Genomic DNA, 18,200 nt, shown 5'->3' on the forward strand with positions numbered 1-18,200 from the left:
AGCCTTTTGGACCTAGACTTGGTGCTCTGGTACCACTTGCCGTGCGGTAGCAGTGAGAACAGTCTGTGACTACGATGGCTGGAGTCTTTGACAATTTTTAGGGCCTTCCTCTGACACCGCCTGGTATTGGAGGACCCGGATGGCAGGAAGCTTGGCCCCAGTAATGTACTGGGCCATACCCACTACCCTATGTAGTACCTTGTGGTCGGAGGCCAAGCAGTTGCCATACCAGGCAGTGATGCAACCAGTCATGCTCTCAATGGTGCAGCTGTAGAACCTTTTGAGGATCTGAGGACCCATGCCAAATCTTTTCAGTCTCCTGAGGGGGAAAAGGCAGTGTCATGCCCTCTTCATGACTGTCTTGGTGTGTTTGGACCATTCTAGTTTGTTGGTGATGTGGACACCAATGAAATTGAAGCTCTCAACCTGCTAAACTACAGCCCTGTGAATGATAATGGGGGCTTGCTCGGCCCTACTTTTCCTGTAGTCCACAATCATCTCCTTTGTCTTGATCACGTTGAGGGAGAGGTTGTTGTCCTGGCACCACATGGCTAGGTCTCTGACCTCCTCCCTATAGGCTGTCTCATCGTTGTCGGTGATCAGGCCTACCACTCTTATGTCATTGGAAAACTTAAAGATGATGTTGGAGTCGTGCCTAGCCATGCAGTCATGAATGAACAAGGAGGACAGGAGGGGACTGAGCACGCACACCTGATGGGCCCCCGTGTTGAGGATCAGTGTGGCAGATGTGTTGTTACCAACCCTTACCACCTGGGGGCGGCCCGTCAGAAAGTCCAGGATCCAGTTGCAGAGGGAGGTGTTTAGTCCCATGATCCTTAGCTTGGTGATGAGCTTTGAGGGCACTATTTTCTTTTATTTATTGATTTATTTCACCTTTATTTAACCAGGTAGGCTAGTTAAGAACAAGTTCTCATTTGCAACTGTGACCAGGCCACGATAAAGCAAAGCAGTTCAACACATACAACAACACAGAGTTGCACATGGAATAAACAAACATAGAATCAATAATACAGTAGAAAAATCTATATACAGCATGTGCAAATGAGGTAGGATAAGAGAGGTAAAGGCAATAAATAGGCCATGGTGGCAAAGTAATTGCAATATAGCACTTAAACACTGGAATGGTAAGATGTGCAGAAGATGAATGTGCAAGTTGAGATACTGGGGTGCAAAGGAGGAAAATTAAATAAATAAATAAATACAGTATGGGGATGAGGTAGATTGGATGGGCTATTTACAGATTAGCTATGTACAGGTGCTTTGATCTGTGAGCTGCTCTGACAGCTGGTGAGGGAGGTAAGAGATTTTTGCAGTTTGTTCCAGTCATTGGCAGCAGAGAACTGGAAGGAGAGGTGGCCAAAGGAAGAATTGGCTTTGGGGGTGACCAGCGAGATCAAATCAAACCCTTCGTACATCAGCTGATATCTCAAAGTGCTGTACAGAAACCCAGCCTAAAACCCCAAACAGCAAGCAATGCAGGTGTAGAAGCATGGTGGCTAGGAAAAACTCCCTAAAAAGGCCAAAACCTAGGAAGAAACCTAGAGAGGAACCAGGCTATGAGGGGTGGACAGTCCTCTTCTGGCTGTGCCGGGTGGAGATTATAACAGAACATGGCCAAGATGTTCAAATGTTCATAAATGACCAGCATGGTCAAATAATAATAATCACAGTAGTTGTCGAGGGTGCAGCAAGTCCGCACCTCAGGAGTAAATGTCAGTTGGCTTTTCATAGCCGATCATTAAGAGTATCTCTACCACTCCTGCTGTCTCTAGAGAGTTGAAAACAGCAGGTCTGGGACAGGTAGCACGTCCGGTGAACAGGTCAGGATTCCATAGCCGCAGGCAGAACAGTTGAAACTGGAGCAGCAGCACAGCCAGGTGGACTGGGGACAGCAAGGAGTCATCATGCCAGGTAGTCCTGAGGCATGGTCCGAGGGCTCAGGTCCTCCGAGAAAGAGAAGGAAAGAGAGAAAGAGAGAATTAGAGAGAGCATACTTAAATTCACACAGGACACCGGATAAGGCAGGAGAAGTACTCCAGATATAACAAACTGACCCTAGCCCCCCGACACATAAACTACTGCAGCATAAATACTGGAGGCTGAGACAGGAGGGGTCAGGAGACACTGTGGGCCCATCCGATGATACCCCCGGACAGGGCCAAACAGGAAGGATATAACCCCACCCACTTTGCCAAAGCACAGCCACCCCACCACTAGAGGGATACCTTCAAACACCATACTTACCATCCTGAGACAAGGCCGAGTATAGCCAACAAAGATCTCCGCCACGGCACAACCCAAGAGTGGGCGCCAACCCAGACATGAAGATCACATCAGTGACTCAACCCACTCAAGTGACGCACCCCTCCTAGGGACGGCATGAAAGAGCACCAGTAAGCCAGTGACTCAGCCCCTGTAATAGAGTTAGAGGCAGAGAATCCTAGTGGAAAGAGGGGAACCGGCCAGGCAGAGACAGCAAGGGCGGTTCGTTACTCCAAAGCCTTTCCGTTCACCTTCACACTCCTGGGCCAGACTACACTCAATCATATGACCCACTGAAGAGATGAGTCTTCAATAAAGACTTAAAGGTTGAGTCCGAGTCTGCGTCTCTCACATGGGTAGGCAGACCATTCCATAAAAATTGAGCTCTATAGGAGAAAGCCCTGCCTCCAGCTGTTTGCTTGAAATTCTAGGGACAATTAGGAGGCCTGCATCTTGTGACCGTAGCGTACGTGTAGGTACTGTATGTCCGGCAGGACCAAATCAGAGAGATAGGTAGGAGCAAGCCCTTGTAATGCTTTGTAGGTTAGCAGTAAAACCTTGAAATCAGCCCTTGCCTTAACAGGAAGCCAGTGTAGGGAGGCTAGCACTGGAAGTAATATGATAAATTTTTTTGGTTCTAGTCAGGATTCTAGCAGCCGTATTTAGCACTAACTGAAGTTTATTTAGTGCTTTATCCGGGTAGCCGGAAAGTAGAGATATACCTGCTGGAGCTGGTATTGAACGCTGAGCTGTAGTCAATGAATAGCATTCTCACATAGGTGTTCCTTTTGTCCAGGTGGGAAAGGGCAGGGTGAAGTGCAATAGAGAGTGCATCATCTGTGTATCTGTTGGGGCGGAATGCAAATTGGAGTGGGTCTAGGGTTTCTGGGATAATGGTGTTGACGTGAGCCATGACCAGCCTTTCAAAGCACTTCATGGCTACAGACATGAGTGCACTGGGTCGGTAGTCATTTAGGCAGGTTAGTGTTCTTGGGCACAGGGGCTATGGTGGTCTGCTTGAAACATGTTGTTATTACAGACTCAGTCAGGGACAGGATGAAAATGTCAGTAAACACACTTGCCAGTTGGTCAGCTTATGCTTGGAGTACACGTCCTGGTAATCCGTCTGGCCCTGTGGCCTTGTGCATGTCGACTTGTTTAAAGGTCTTACTCACATCGGCTACAGAGAGTGTGATCACACAGTTGTCTGAAACAGCTGATACTCTCATGCATGCTTCAGTATTGCTTGCCTCAAAGTGAGCATAGAAGTCATTTAGCTTGTCTGGTAGGCTTGTGTCACTGGGCAAGCCCTGCCACATCCAATGAGCGTCAGAGCCGGTGTAGTAGGATTCTATCTTTGTCCTGTATTGACGCTTTGCCTGTTTGATGGTTTGTCGAAGGGCATAGAAGGATTTATTTTAAGCTTCCAGGTTAGAGTCCCACTCCTTGAAAGTGACAGCTCTACCCTTTAGTTCAGTGCGGATGTTGCCTGTAATCCATGGCTTCTGGTTGGGGTATATACGTACAGTCACAGTGGGGACGACATCATCAATACACTTATTGATGAAGCCAGTGACTCGTGTGATGTACACCTCAATGCCATCGGAAGAATCCTGGAACATATTCCAGTCTGTGCTAGCAAAACAGTCCTGTAGCTTAGCATCTGCATCATCTGACCACTTCTTTATTGACCGAGTCACTGGTGCTTCCTGCTTTAGTTTTTGCTTAGCAGGAATCAGGAGGATAGAATTATGGCCAGATTTGCCAAATGGAGGATGAAGGAGAGCTTTGTACACGTCTCTGTGTGTTGAGTAAAGGTTGTCTAGAGTTATTTTCCTCTGTTTGCACATTTAACATGCTGGTAGAAATTAGGTCAAATGGATTTAAGTCTCCCAACATTAACCAGTTGCATCTCTAGGGGCGCTATTTCATTTTTGGATAAAAAACGTTCCCGTTTTAAGCACGATATTTTGTCACGAAAAGATGCTTGACTATGCAGTTTTGGAAAGAAAACACTCTGAAGTTTCAGAATCTGCAAAGATTTTGTCTGTAAGTGCCCCAGAACTCATTCTACAGGTGAAACCAAGATGATACGTCAAACAGGAAATGAGCAGAATTTCTGAAGCTCTGTTTTCTAATGTCTCCTTATATGGCTGTGAATGCGACAGGAATAAGCTTAGACCTTCTGCCGTTTCCCCAAGATGTCGGCAGCATTGTGACGTATTTGTAGGCATATCATTGGAAGATTGGCCATAAGAGACTACATTTTCCAGGGGTCCGCCCGGTGTCCTTTGTCTAAATTTGTGCGTAATCTTCAGGTGCGGGCATTTTCTCCTGGGATTCAGGAGAGAAAGCACACTTCCACGAACGATATATCATCGAAGAGATATGTGAAAAACACCTTGAGGATTGATTCTAAACAACGTTTGCCATGTTTTCAGTCGATATTATGGAGTTAATTTGGAAAAAAGTTTGTGTTTTGAGGACTGAATTTTCGGGTTTTTTTGGTAGCCAAATGTGATGTACAAAACGGAGCTATTTCTAATACACAAAGAATATTTTTGGAAGAACTGAGCATCTGCTATCTAACTGAGAGTCTCCTCATTGAAAACATCAGAAGTTCTTCAAAGGTAAATTATTTTATTTGAAGGCTTTTATGTTTTTGTTGAAATGTTGCGTGCTGGATGCTAACGCTAATGCTAACGCTAAATGCTACGCTAGCTAGCTACTTTTACACAAATGATTGTTTTCCTATGGTTGAGAAGCATATTTTGAAAATCTGAGATGACAGTGTTGTTTACAAAAGGCTAAGCTTGAGAGATGGCATATTTATTTCATTTCATTTGCGATTTTCATGAATAGTTATGGTAATGAGCTTGAGTCTGTATTCACGATCCCGGATCCGGGATGGGGAGATCAGAAAGGTTAAAGTACCCAGCCACTAGGAGTGCCGCCTCTGGATAAGCATTTTCCTGTTTGCTTATGCCTGTATACAACTCATTGAGTGCAGTCTTAGTGCCAGCATCGGTTTGTGGTGGTAAATAGACAGCTACGAAGAATATAGTGTGGCGTACAGCAGGTCAGCCACCAGGGGGAGACTCGTCGAGGCCTGGTGACAGACGGAGTATACATCACGAGGCGATGGCTCCGTCTGCTGGACGTGCCAGGTCTCGACGGGCTCGCCGGCCAGGAGTAATTGGGGCTGATTGGGAGTTGGTGAGTAATCAAGGGCTGATTGCTCACCGGCTGTACAAGTCCCATAAAGCTGCCAGAAGGGCAGCACACAGGGAAGAGAGTGGGGGAAGAATGGACTACCGTATAGTTGTGGATGGTTGCAGAGGTAACATGAGTGAGGTCACTTTTTGATCCCCACAGGATACAGCAAGACCCGGTGCCCAGAAGACGGTATCCCGCAGAGGGTCTCTTGGAGGAGACCTATTCTTTTCTTTTGACATATTATTTTAATAAACACCTTTGAAACTGAGCTAATCCTACTCTGTCTGTGTCTGATGTGTGTAACCGTTTTGACCCAACCCCCTGGTCTGCTACAATAGATAAAAACTCTCTTGGTAAATAGAATGGTCTACAGCTTATCATGAGATACTCTACCTCAGGCGAGCAAAACCTTGAGACTTCCTTACTATTAGATTTCATGCACCAGCTGTTTACAAATATACACAGACCACCACCCCTTGTGTTACCGGAGGCGGCTGTTCTAACTTGCCGAAGCGGCGTAAAACCTGCCAGCTGATATTACAATTTTTAATGTCCCATTGGTAGTATATTCGTGATCGTAGTTAGTCTATTATGTCATCCAATGATGGTACGTTGGCTAATAGTAATGATGGTGGAGGCAAATTACCCACTTACAAGACACCCCGACCTACGTCCCCAATATCTCCGTCTCTTTCTCATGCGAATCACAGGGATTTGGGCCTTGTTGGGTTTCTGAAGTAAATCCTTCGAATCCGACTCATTAAAGTTTTTTTTTCCTGTACGAGGTGAGTAGAGGCACTTTTCGGTCATAAGAGAAGGTGGCAGAAACATTATGTACAAAATAAGTTACAAATAACATGAAAAACCACACACAATAGCACAATTGGTTAGGAGAATGTAAAACGGCAGCCATATCCTCCGGCGCCATTATCTCCTTTAACTTTTTTTTCTTCCATGGATTAGATATCTCCTAACTTTTGCCACACGGAGCAAGGTTCTATGACTGTAGCCTATTGCATCTTTGATGACTTTTGATTGGCCAACAACAAGCTACACGCTCCACTCTTGTGAAAAGCAAGAGCAGCAGCATAAATTATACAATTTGTCTCTCTCCTGCAGCAGTCATGTTTCGATCTGTACGGTCCCTTCCGGACAGGTCAGTTATAATTACAGATACCCGAGACCTGTGACAATAATATCAGACCCCACCCAGACCTGTGACATTATTTAGAAGTCTGGATGCGGAGCCGCTTAGGTCCCAGAATGGGTCTCGGGTATTCAAGTACATGTGGATCCGGGAAGACCTCTTATTGGCATCCAACATGTTGCATTACCGCCCCCTACTGGACTATAGTATAAATCCATTATACTTAGTGATACAAAACAAAAAATTAAATAACAAATAAAACACCCTTCCAACCGGCCTTAGACTCATTCAAACCCACTACCCCATTCTACTACTTTGACCCTATCTGCTCCTGCACCATGCCATCGGACTGGGAGGACGGGACACCACCACTCAACACACACTGCAACTCTTATGAAGTCAAATCTCGTACCCCCAAGTACTTCTCTGCAGCTGCCACCACAACATCTATTTTCTGTGATTTACGTACAGATGATAACCATTGCTATGAACGCTAAGAAGCCAACCTCTAAACATGGTAATTGATATAGCCTTACATGACCTTGTCATGTAAAGATGAAAAACTCTAAAGGACAGACTGTGACACGTCTGTTTCACCACGCTCCCAAGCCGCGTTGTTCAATTGATGCAGCCAGCCAATCAAACAGCATTTCCACTGGCTCTGAGGCGTCCACAAATGGTCCTAAAGCCAGCCGATCTAAACTGCCAGAACGGACTGGGGGAGAGAGAAATACGGACGGCAATTGCATTGGGGCATTGAACCATGTGTTTGAAGTATTTGATACCATTCCACTGATTCCGCTCCATCCATTACCACGAGCCCATCCTCCCCAATTAAGGTGCCACCAACCCCCTGTAGTGGCAGGATATGATTAGGGGTCAGATAGAAAAACATTGCTGTATGTGTACCAGGCATTGATCCGGACATCTTTGGATTATGGGTGCTTTGTACAGTATATGGATCGGCAGTCAAAAAACGGTACTGCAGTGCCTGGATAGGATACGGTCAAGGGCCCTGAGATTGTGTGTGGGTGACTGCAGGACAACACCTGTTGAGGCATTGCAGCTTGCAGGTGGATAGTGGGGAACTGCCACTGAGAACAAGGCGGGACAAACTTGCATTAGCGTACTGGGCGAGGTTGAAAGGGAGTTCAGAGGGACATTCGCTTAATGGGGTGAGGACGTGAGAAGGTGTGTGGAGAGATGTATAGATAATCGGTTTTATTCATTTTTAAGGATATATACAGACGGTTCAAAGGATCCAGTCAGTGGTAGGGTGGGGGTTGGGATGTATATCCCAGATTTCAATGTTAGAGTATGTTAGTGGTTAACTGATCATGTGTTAGTGTATGTCGCCGAGTTGATGGCCATGATCTTAGGTCTGAGATGGGTGGAGGAGGTGAAACCACTCAGAGTGGTGATCTGCTCTGATTCGGCTGCAGTGTTGAGTAGTGTGACGACAGGCAGGGGAGACTTGTTTGTGGAGATGATGGTGCTGTCAATGGGATTGGAGAGGATGGGAGTGTTGGTAAGCTTTTGCTGTCTTTCCACCCATGTGGGTGTGGAGGGTAACGAGAAGGCTGATGTGGTGGTGTGGTGGCTAAGAGTGCTGTGAGGAGAGAGGGGGTAGATATTCAGATCCCGTTGGGCTGCAGGGAAGTCAAGTCCTTGATCAAAAGGGCTCGATCTTTGGAAAAAGGAGTGGGATGCTAGTAGTAAGGGGAGGCAATTTTATTGCGCGCATCGGTCAGTAAAGGAAGAAGTGGGGAGTATGGGATGTAGAAGAGAGGAAGTTGTGGATGTTTGAATGCCATGTTGTGGATGATAGGGAGGCATGAAACAGGTCTGTGTGATGAGTGTTTTAGTGGAGGAAACGGTGGAACGTGTTGATATTTTGTGAACTGTATCACGTAGATAGGGAGAGATTGTGTGAAAGGGTTAGAGAGGCTGGATGGGGTTGGGGTTGGGGTTTCGGTGGTGTAGTGGGGAGGAAAGAGGAGGGAAGTGGTGTCTAGGGCTCTATTTTACTTTCTTAGAAGAACGGGACTAATGAAGAGAATTTAATGTAGTTAGGCAGCGACTGGCCTCACACTCCAGTGCAGTAGGTGGCGGTGTATACACCTTAAATGTTGGATGTGATCCGCCAACCCAATCCCAAAGAAGAAGGCCATATGAATCTATGAGGCCATGGGATGTTGAGACTGAGGACTCCATCTGCTGGTCTTCAGACATAACTGCAAAGGATGTCTTGAACAGGCACCACTAGCATCTTGGACAAATGCTAGTGGTGCCTGGGTCAGCTTTTTGTTCACCCGCACCCAAAATAATTCAATACAAATATTTGTTGTGCAAAATGTTCAATTGACAGCCGTTTTACCGGTTGTAAGGACATAGAAAGCTGTGAAAACGACAGTAGGCGACAGTTGTATTGCTTATCACAATCGTCACACATAACATTCCCTGCTATCATGCTCTTTCATCACTTCACTAAATCTTTCCTGAACATTTGATTTCTGGCCCTCTCTTCTCACTATTTTCAACTCTCCATTTAGCGGCTTTCCTCTTAGGGACAGACTTTAAAAAAAAACATTTTCACATGACCCTCCGTTTGTACTGTCTAATAAATTGAACACCCTCCACCTTCATAGAATTACCTCAAAATAGTATTTATGACCACAAATAACCAGTAGCGGTACGTGGGTAAAATCACTGAACTTCCATCCTCTCAGGCCAGGGGCACAACAATGAATTAAGTAATGGTTGGATCAGAATTGCCGTTATAATAATTGGCCAGTACGGATAATTAAGTAAAACCATCCCTGTCTCCATCCATGGCTTATTTAGGAAAGGGCCAACTTTAGCTAGTTTTTCTGTGAATTAAATATGCTCTCAAAGGGATTTGATAGGAGTGATGCCAAATCCAAGCTGGCTTCCCTTGACACTTCTTTTGGTGTGCTTTCACAGTTGAGCTTGCTCAGTTTAGCTCAACGCTGATTGGCTAATTTGTATACTTTTATTGTCAAGGGTGGCCATATGCTTCCCTTGCCTTCAATGCTACGGGCGGCAACAATGTCATACCCGTTTGGACCAGACAGCATCAGATAGATGGCCTATGCGTAGAGAGACAGAGGGGCACTGTTTCGCTCACTCGGATGCTTTCTCCTGTGAGATACATTCAGCCTCTTGCGAATTGAAGGAAAATTCTGAAACACAGAGAGACGAAAGATACATAACTTTATCGGGGAAAAAATAATTATTGGTACATTTTTGGGGGAAGCATTGCTTCCCTTGCCATCCATGAATAAACAACACTACAAATAACAATAACTGTAGTGACCCTGTGTTAATAAACGTGGATATCGACTTTGCTTTTGTGGCACAACTGATGCCACACAGGGCTATGGGCCAGAGGCTTGAGGTTAGCCGACCACCACAGATGAGCTCACTCCTTCTGCCTGTTTCATTGCTTCACGATCAGAGCCGGTTGCAGACAATGATCAGCCAGGGGAAAACCCGAGTTTGGCTTGACAATGTCTCTTTCCATTCATCAAATTATTGATTGATTTTATTTGTCAGTTAAAGGCATACTGTATATACACATTTTAAAAGTGACTGGGATTGCACAATAAAATCGGGGACTTATTTTTATTGTGGTCCCTACATTTGCTGCAGCAAACGCTACAGTACTATAAGAACTGGACGCACGCCTATTTTACACATCTCTATCCGGCTTTCAGGGGCCACCTTATTTATGAACATAGCTACATCTATGGGCTTTTATGTTTCTGTCACGCGTAATGGGTAGTAGCCTATATTATAGGCTATGTATTGGATAACAGCACAATCATTTGGGCTTTTTTGAGCTTGGGCTGTATGACTCAAGTAGCACCAGTCTTGAATTGCCGACCCGAACTCTATTCAAATCCAGACATATTAATATGCTTTATATGCTTTAGAATGACACTTCCGGTTTGGGCGGGAAATATTTGGTTAGCCAGGAGAAAAGTTATTATTCTCGGGATGGAACATTTGTAAAATACCGGGAAAATATTAAACCCTAGTCTAATCAATGTGACACTCGACCCGCACACGTCAGTCTTTAGGGTGTCTATAGGTTTCCATCCAATTGGTGACAGACCTTCATGCGAATATTCTAAAATCTGCATAAAAACATTGTAAACCTGTATTTCTGTCTGTAATAAAGCTCAAGGTAAAGATGAACGGAGCAAAGTACAGCGTGATCCTTGATGAAAGCCTGCTCCAGAGCACTCACGACCTCAGACTGGGGTGAAGGTTCACCTTGCAACAGAACAGCAACCCTAAGCACACAGCAAAGACAACGTAGGAGTGGCCTCGGTGTCACGCCCTGATCTGTTTCACCTGTCTTTGTGATTGTCTCCACCCGCCTCCAGGTGTCTCCTATTTCCCCAATTAGTCCCCAGTGAATTTTTCCCTGTGTTTCCTGTCCCTCTGTGCCAGTTCGTCTTGTTTTGCCAAGTCAACCAACATTTCTCCAATGTCCTATTTTTCCCAGTCTCTGTTTTTTCCTAGCCCTCCTAGTTTTGACCCTTGCCTGCCCTGACGCCCAATCCGCCTGCCTGACCAATCTGCCTGTTCTGATCTCGAGCCTGCCTATCCCCTCATACTGTTTGGACTCTGACCTGTTCACTGAACCCCTGCATGTCCTGACCGCGAGCCTGCCTATCCCCTGGTACTGTTTGGACTAGGACCTGGTTTACGAACTCTCGCCTGTCCCGACCTGCCTTTTGCCAACCCATTTTGGTATAATAAATATCGGAGCAAGAGGTAGCTCAACCATCTGCCTCCTGTGTCTGCATTTGGGTCTCGCCTTGTGCCCTTATACTCGGGAAAGGTCTCTGAATATCCTTGAGTGACCCAGCCAGAGCCGGGACTTGAACCCGATCTAACATCAATCGAGAGACCTGAAAATAGCTGTGCAGCAACGCAGCCCATCCAACCTGACAGAGTTTGAGAGGATCTGCAGAGAAGAATGGGAGAAACTCCCCAAATATACAGTTGAAGTCAGCAGTTTACGTACACGTAGGTTGGAGTCATTAAAACTTGTTTTTCAACCACTCCACAAAGCTCTTGTTAACAAACTATAGTTTTGGTAGGTCCGTTACGACATCTACTTTGTGCATGACACAAGTAATTTTTCCAACAATTGTTTACAGACAGATTATTTCACTTATTTCACAGATTATATCACTGTATCACAATTCCAGTGGGTCAGAAGTTTACATACACTATGTTCACTGTGCCTTTAAACAGCTTGGAAAATTCCAGAAATTATGTCATGGCTTTAAAAGCTTCTGATAGGCTAATCATTTGAGTCAATTGGAGGTGTCCCTGTGGATGTATTTCAAGGCCTACCTTCAAACTCAGTGCCTCCTTGCATGACATCATAGGAAAATCTAAAGAAATCAGCCAAGACTTCAAGAAAATAATTGTAGACCTCCACAAGTCTGGTTCATCCTTGGGAGCAACTTCCAAATGCCTGAAGGTACCACATTCATCTGTACAAACAATAGTATGCAAGTATAAACATCATGGGACCACGCAGACAGGAGGGAGGAGAAGGAGACACATTCTGAGGAAGGAGACACACTCAGGAAGGAGACACATTCTGTCTCCTAGAGATGAATGTACTTTGGTGCGAAAAGTGCAAATAAATCCCAGAATAACAGCAAAGGTCCTTGTGAAGATGCTGGAGGAAACTGGTACAAAGGTAAACGAGTCCTATATCAACATAACCTGAAAGGGCGCTCAGCAAAGAAGAAGCCCGCTGCTCCAAAACCACCATAAAAAAGCCAAACTACGGTTTGCAACTGCTCATGGGGACAAAGATCGTACTTTTTGGAGAAATGTCCTCTGGTCTGATGAAACAAAAATAGAACTGTTTGGCCATAATGACCATCGTTATGTTTGGAAGAAAAAGGGGGAAGCTTTTAAGCCGAAGAACACCATCCCAACCGTGAAGCACGGGGGTGGCAGCATCATGTTGTGGGGGTGCTTTGCTGCTGGGGGGACTGGTACACTTCACAAAATAGATGGCTCATGAGGATGGAAAATTATGTGGATATATTGAAGCAACATCTCAAGACATCAGTCAGGAAGTTAAAGCTTGGTCACAAATGGGTCTTCCAAATGGACAATGACCCCAAGCATACTACCAAAGTTGTGGCAAAATGGCTTAAGGACAACAAAGTTAATGTATTGGAGTGGCCATCACAAAGCCCTGACCTCAATCCTATAGAAAATTTGTGAGCAGAAGTGAAAAAGTGTGTGCGAGCAAGGAGGCCTACAAACCTGACTCAGTTACACCAGCTCTGTCAGGAGGAATGGGCCAAAATTCACCCAACTTATTGTGGGAAGCTTGTGGAAGGGTACCCGAAACGTTTGACCCAAGTTAAACAATTTAAAGGCAATGCTACCAAATACTAATTGAGTGTATGTAAACTTCTGACCCACTGGTAATGTGATAAAATAAATAAAAGCTGAAATAAATCATTATTTGTACTATTATTCTGACAAGCTATCCGGCGCCGACAGAGATGGCCGCCTCGCTTCGCGTTCCTAGGAAACTATGCAGTTTTTTGTTTTTTTACGTGTTATTTCTTACATTAGTACCCCAGGTCATCTTAGGTTTCATTACACAAGCATTTCGCTACACTCGCATTAACATCTGCTAACCATGTGTATGTGACAAATAAAATTTGATTTGATTTGACATTTCACATTCTTAAAATAAAGTGGTGATCCTAACTGACCTAAGACAGGGAATTTTTACTAGGATTAAATGTCAGGAATTGTGAGAAACTGAGTTTAAATGTATTTGGCTAAGGTGTATGTAAACTTCGAACTTCAACTGTAGGTGTGCCAAGCTTGTAAGGTAATACTCAAGAAGACTCAATGCTGTAATCACTACCAATGGAGCTTCAACAAAGTACTGAGTAAAGGGTATAAATACTTATGTAAATGTAATATTTCAGCTTGAATTTTTTATTTAAAAATATGCACTGTAGGCATACCATAAACCACCTCGGAGAAAAATGCATCCCATAACATTTTAACATAGAACAGCTGTTTATATCATTCAGCCACAGTAGCAGCCAATGTGTGGTGTTCAATGAAGGCCTATATTCCATGAGGCTTGACATTAACCTGTTTTTCCACTTCAGACACAGTGAATGAACATGTTGTCTTGCTTGATGCAAGGAACCCCATTACAAAATACAATTCATTATTATCCCCATACCACTATTACAGAGAATCAGACAAATTATGATACGCTCTGCATATTGGCTACTTAGCTTATTCAAGACCTTCTCAAAATACAACACTGCCCCTTTAAGACATAATATAAAGCTCCTTACCTGCCTCGCTTTTCAAAGATGGCTAAAATGTTGTGCTATTGTAGGAAGCAACCACTCCCCCATTGTAGACCTAAAATGATCTATAACTGGGCTAATAACTCACTAACTAGCAAAGAATATGAACAAATGTGCACACGTGGCTACGTGCAGCTCTTGCTTTGATCTCCAACAAGCACATCTACTGTAGCCTAAACACAGTCCAGACAGGCCTGAGTCATGCTCGTCAATGCAACAGAATCCTTCTCCAATGCACTCTACCTACAAGAATATCTCTTACCCAGTTAGTTTAGCATACTAAGGGTCTTGCATAGTTCGTTTTGTTTCGGTATGTTACACTGAAAGTGGCTAATATTGTGTTGATTCAATCACAATTCCCACAGTAGATGGAAACGTCAATAGTGTTAACTAAAGGAGAAAACTATAGAAAGTTACACTGAAAGTGGCTAATATTGTGTTGATTCAATCACAATTCCCACAGTAGATGGAAACGTCAATAGTGTTAACTAAAGGAGAAAACTATAGAAAGTTGAGTGAAGTTCAGTCTAGTGCGTCTCTGCGCGGGCTGATATTTCTTCTAAGCTCAGTGAACATTAACCACAACCCTAGCATTGCAAGTGGCACGCTCTACCAACTGAGCCACATCATCACAAACCACTTGATGTCTCAATGTACTCAATTACTGTATTGAACATTGTTTTTCTTTGTGGTGATGGAAAGTCTACAGACACAAACCTAGATGACCAGCCTATGTACAATACAGTAATGTACATTTACATTAAGTGGTTTGTAAGGATGGTAAATTAATACTGCACAAAAACTTCTTTTTTTTCTTCTTCTTCTTTCTGGATTCAATCGCAGAGAAAGTGACGGGGCAACAACTCTTACAATTCCAGCTATTGAATCCTGCAAGATACTGTTCTTAATTATACAGCTAACTTTTTTTTGACCAAAGAGGAGTTCCTGAAAAAATGTTTTTGCCAGTGCGACAGACTGATATTGGTCCGCTAATACTAGTAAAGGCCCAGTGCACTGGTTTTTAAATTATTATTATTTGTATTTCTTTTCGGGGGAGCTGCAGCACACTCAGCACCCCTACTTCCTGCGGCTATGGTTTGTAGGCTATAATATGCCCACTCTGGCTCTAACCTACTACATCAGTGGTTCCCAAACTTTTTGTAGTCCCGTACCCCTTCAAACATTCAACCCCCAGCTGCGTACAGGGGGTTTTCTAGCACCAGGGTCAGCACATTCTCAAATGTTGTTTTTTGCCATCATTGTAAGCCTGCATCACACACTATACAATACATTTATTTAACATAAGAATGAGTGTGAGTTTTTGTTACAACCCGGCTCGTGGGAAGTGACAAAAAGCTCTTATAGAACCAGGGCACAAATAGTAATATAATAATCAATACTTTTTCTCCTTATTTAGCCATCTTACATATAAAACTTTATTTGTTAATTGAAAATTGTGAATAACTCACCACTGGTTTAATGAGAAGGGTGTGCTTGAAAGGATGCACATAACTCTGCAATGTTGGGTTGTATTGGAGAGAGTCTCAGTCTTAAATCATTTTCCACACACAATCTGTGCCTGTATGTAGTTTTCATGCTAGTGAGGGCCGAGAATCCACTCTCACATAGGTACGTGGTTGCAAAGGGCATCAGTGTCTTAACAGCACGATTTGCCAACGGCAGGATACTCTGAGCGCAGCCCAATCCAGAAATCTAGCAGTGGCTTCTGATTAAATTCCATTTTCATAGAGCCGCTTGTTGCAATTTCGGTGAGGCTCTCTTGTTCAGATATCGGTAAGTGGACTGGAGGCAGTATAACGACACAAGGCGAGATCCAGATGCAGACACGGGAGGCAGATGGTTTGAGCTCTGATATTTATTATAATCCAAGGGGCAGGCAAAAGGCAGATCGGGGACGGGCAAGAGTTCATAACCAGGTCCAAAATGGTACAGGGCAGTAAACAGGCTTGAGGTCAAGGGCAGGCAGAATGGTCAGGCAGGTGATCTCAGATTCAGGACAGGCAAGGGTCAGAACCAGGAGAATGAGGAAATCAGAAACTGGGGAAACCCAGGAGCTAGAATAAAAACAGGAGGTTGACTTGGCCAACAAGACGAACTGGCACAGACAGACAGAAAACACAGGTATAAATACCCAGGGGATAAGTGGGGAAGATGGGCGACTCGTGGAGCGGGGTGGAGACAAGCACAAGGACAGGTGAAACAGATCAGGTTGTGACAGGCAGGGCATGAAAGGGATAACGAATCCAGTTGTTTGTGTCATCCGTTTCAGGAAAGTATCTGTGTAATTGAGCACCCAACTCACTCAGGTGCTTCGCTATATCTCATTTGACATTGTCCGTGAGCTTGAGTTCATTTGCACACAAAAAATCATACAAAGATGGAAAGACCTGTATGTTGTCCTTGTTAAAGCAGACAGAGAAGAGCTCCAACTTCTTAATCATAGCCTCAATTTTGTCCCGCACATTGAATATAGTTGTGGAGAGTCCCTGTAATCCTAGATTCAGTTCATTCATTCAGGCGAGAAAAAACATCCCCAAGATAGGCCAGTCGTGTGAGAAACTCGTCATCATGCAAGCGGTCAGACAAGTGAAAATGATGGTCAGTGAAGAAAACTTTAAGCTCGTCTCTCAATTTAAAAAAAAAAAGTGTCAATACTTTGCCCCTTGATAACCAGCACACTTCTGTATGTTGTAAAAGTGTTACATGGTTGCTGGCCATATCATAGTGCAGAAAATACAGGGGCCTTGCTTTAACAACGTTAACCATTTTCACTGTAGTGTCCAAAATGTCTTTCAAGCTGTCAAGCTTGGCAGGAAGAGCCTCTCCGTGGATGCTGCAGTGTTCCCAAGTGACGTTGGGAGCAATTGCTTGCACGCGCGTTTCCACTCCACTATCTCTCTGTCATGGCTTTGTGCCATCAGAGCAGATACCAACACATCTTGACCACCAAAGTCCATTTGATGTCACAAAGCTGTCCAGTACTTAAAAATATAATTTCCTGGTTTCCACTGGTTTGCAGAAGAGGATGTCTTCCTTAATTGACCCCCCATAAAAGTAACGAACATATCCCAGGATCTGTGCCAGGCCCGCCACGTTTGTTGACTCATCCAGCTGTAACACATAGAATTCACTGGCTTGTATGCAAAGTAGTGATTGTTTCAAAACATCTCCTGTCGTATCACTGATGCGTCGTGAAACAGTGTTGTTTGCTGAAAACATTGTCTATATGGTTTTTTTGGCCTTTTCCCCCAGCATTGTCCCAGCCATAGTCGCTGCAGCAGGAAGAATTAAGTCCTCCACAATAGTATGGGGCTTGACTGTCTTAGCCACTCGGTAGCTCACCATATACGACGTTTCTAGGCCTTTCTTATTAATGGTATCTGTTGCTTTTATACATGTCTTACTACTCGAAAGTCGTCTTAATTCTCACTCAAAAAAACTCCTGTGGCTTATTTTTCTAATTGGCATGTTTTGTTTCGAAATGTCTGCACAAGAGTGAAGGTTTCATCGAGTTGTGAGTTAGTACTTTTGCACATATAACACACTGTGGCTGAGGAAAGGCACTACTCCCAATATAAGTGAACCCCTAATCAAAGTAGTTCTCGTCAAATTTGTGCCTCTTCGATTGTCCATCGTCCCTGTCTGTTGTTTGGTGCTTTCAGGGAATGCACGGCTGCATCAGATTCACAACTGTCAGTGTCCATGCTAGCTGGGCTAACAACAAATGTAGAATTACAGAAGCTACGCATTGGACGTGCTCGTGGAAGCAGAACAACTTGTGTCGTCGACAGGTGCAGGTGTAGTAATGCTGGTATTAGCAGTACTACCAGTAGAGCTGGTATGTGTCTCTATGGACACAGGCCTTACTTTAAAAAAAAATGTTTACCATTTATCAATTTTTGAGCAAACAGAATGAGCAGCAGCTACGTTTGGTAACATACGGACCGTTAGTGGAATTCCCGCGAGAGAGTAACGGTTAATGTGATTGGATGTTAATCAATTGACTAGGCTACCTGTATTTGACATTGTGATGTTATTACGCTGAACACTGGATAGTTTAATTTTATATTTGGCAGTGAAACGATGCTACTCAGGTGAGATAAAAACCTCACCGAAATGTA

Source organism: Oncorhynchus mykiss, chromosome 2 (assembly GCF_057628025.1).
Source record: "Oncorhynchus mykiss isolate SJ-2025 chromosome 2, ASM5762802v1, whole genome shotgun sequence".
Lineage (NCBI taxonomy): Eukaryota > Metazoa > Chordata > Actinopteri > Salmoniformes > Salmonidae > Oncorhynchus > Oncorhynchus mykiss.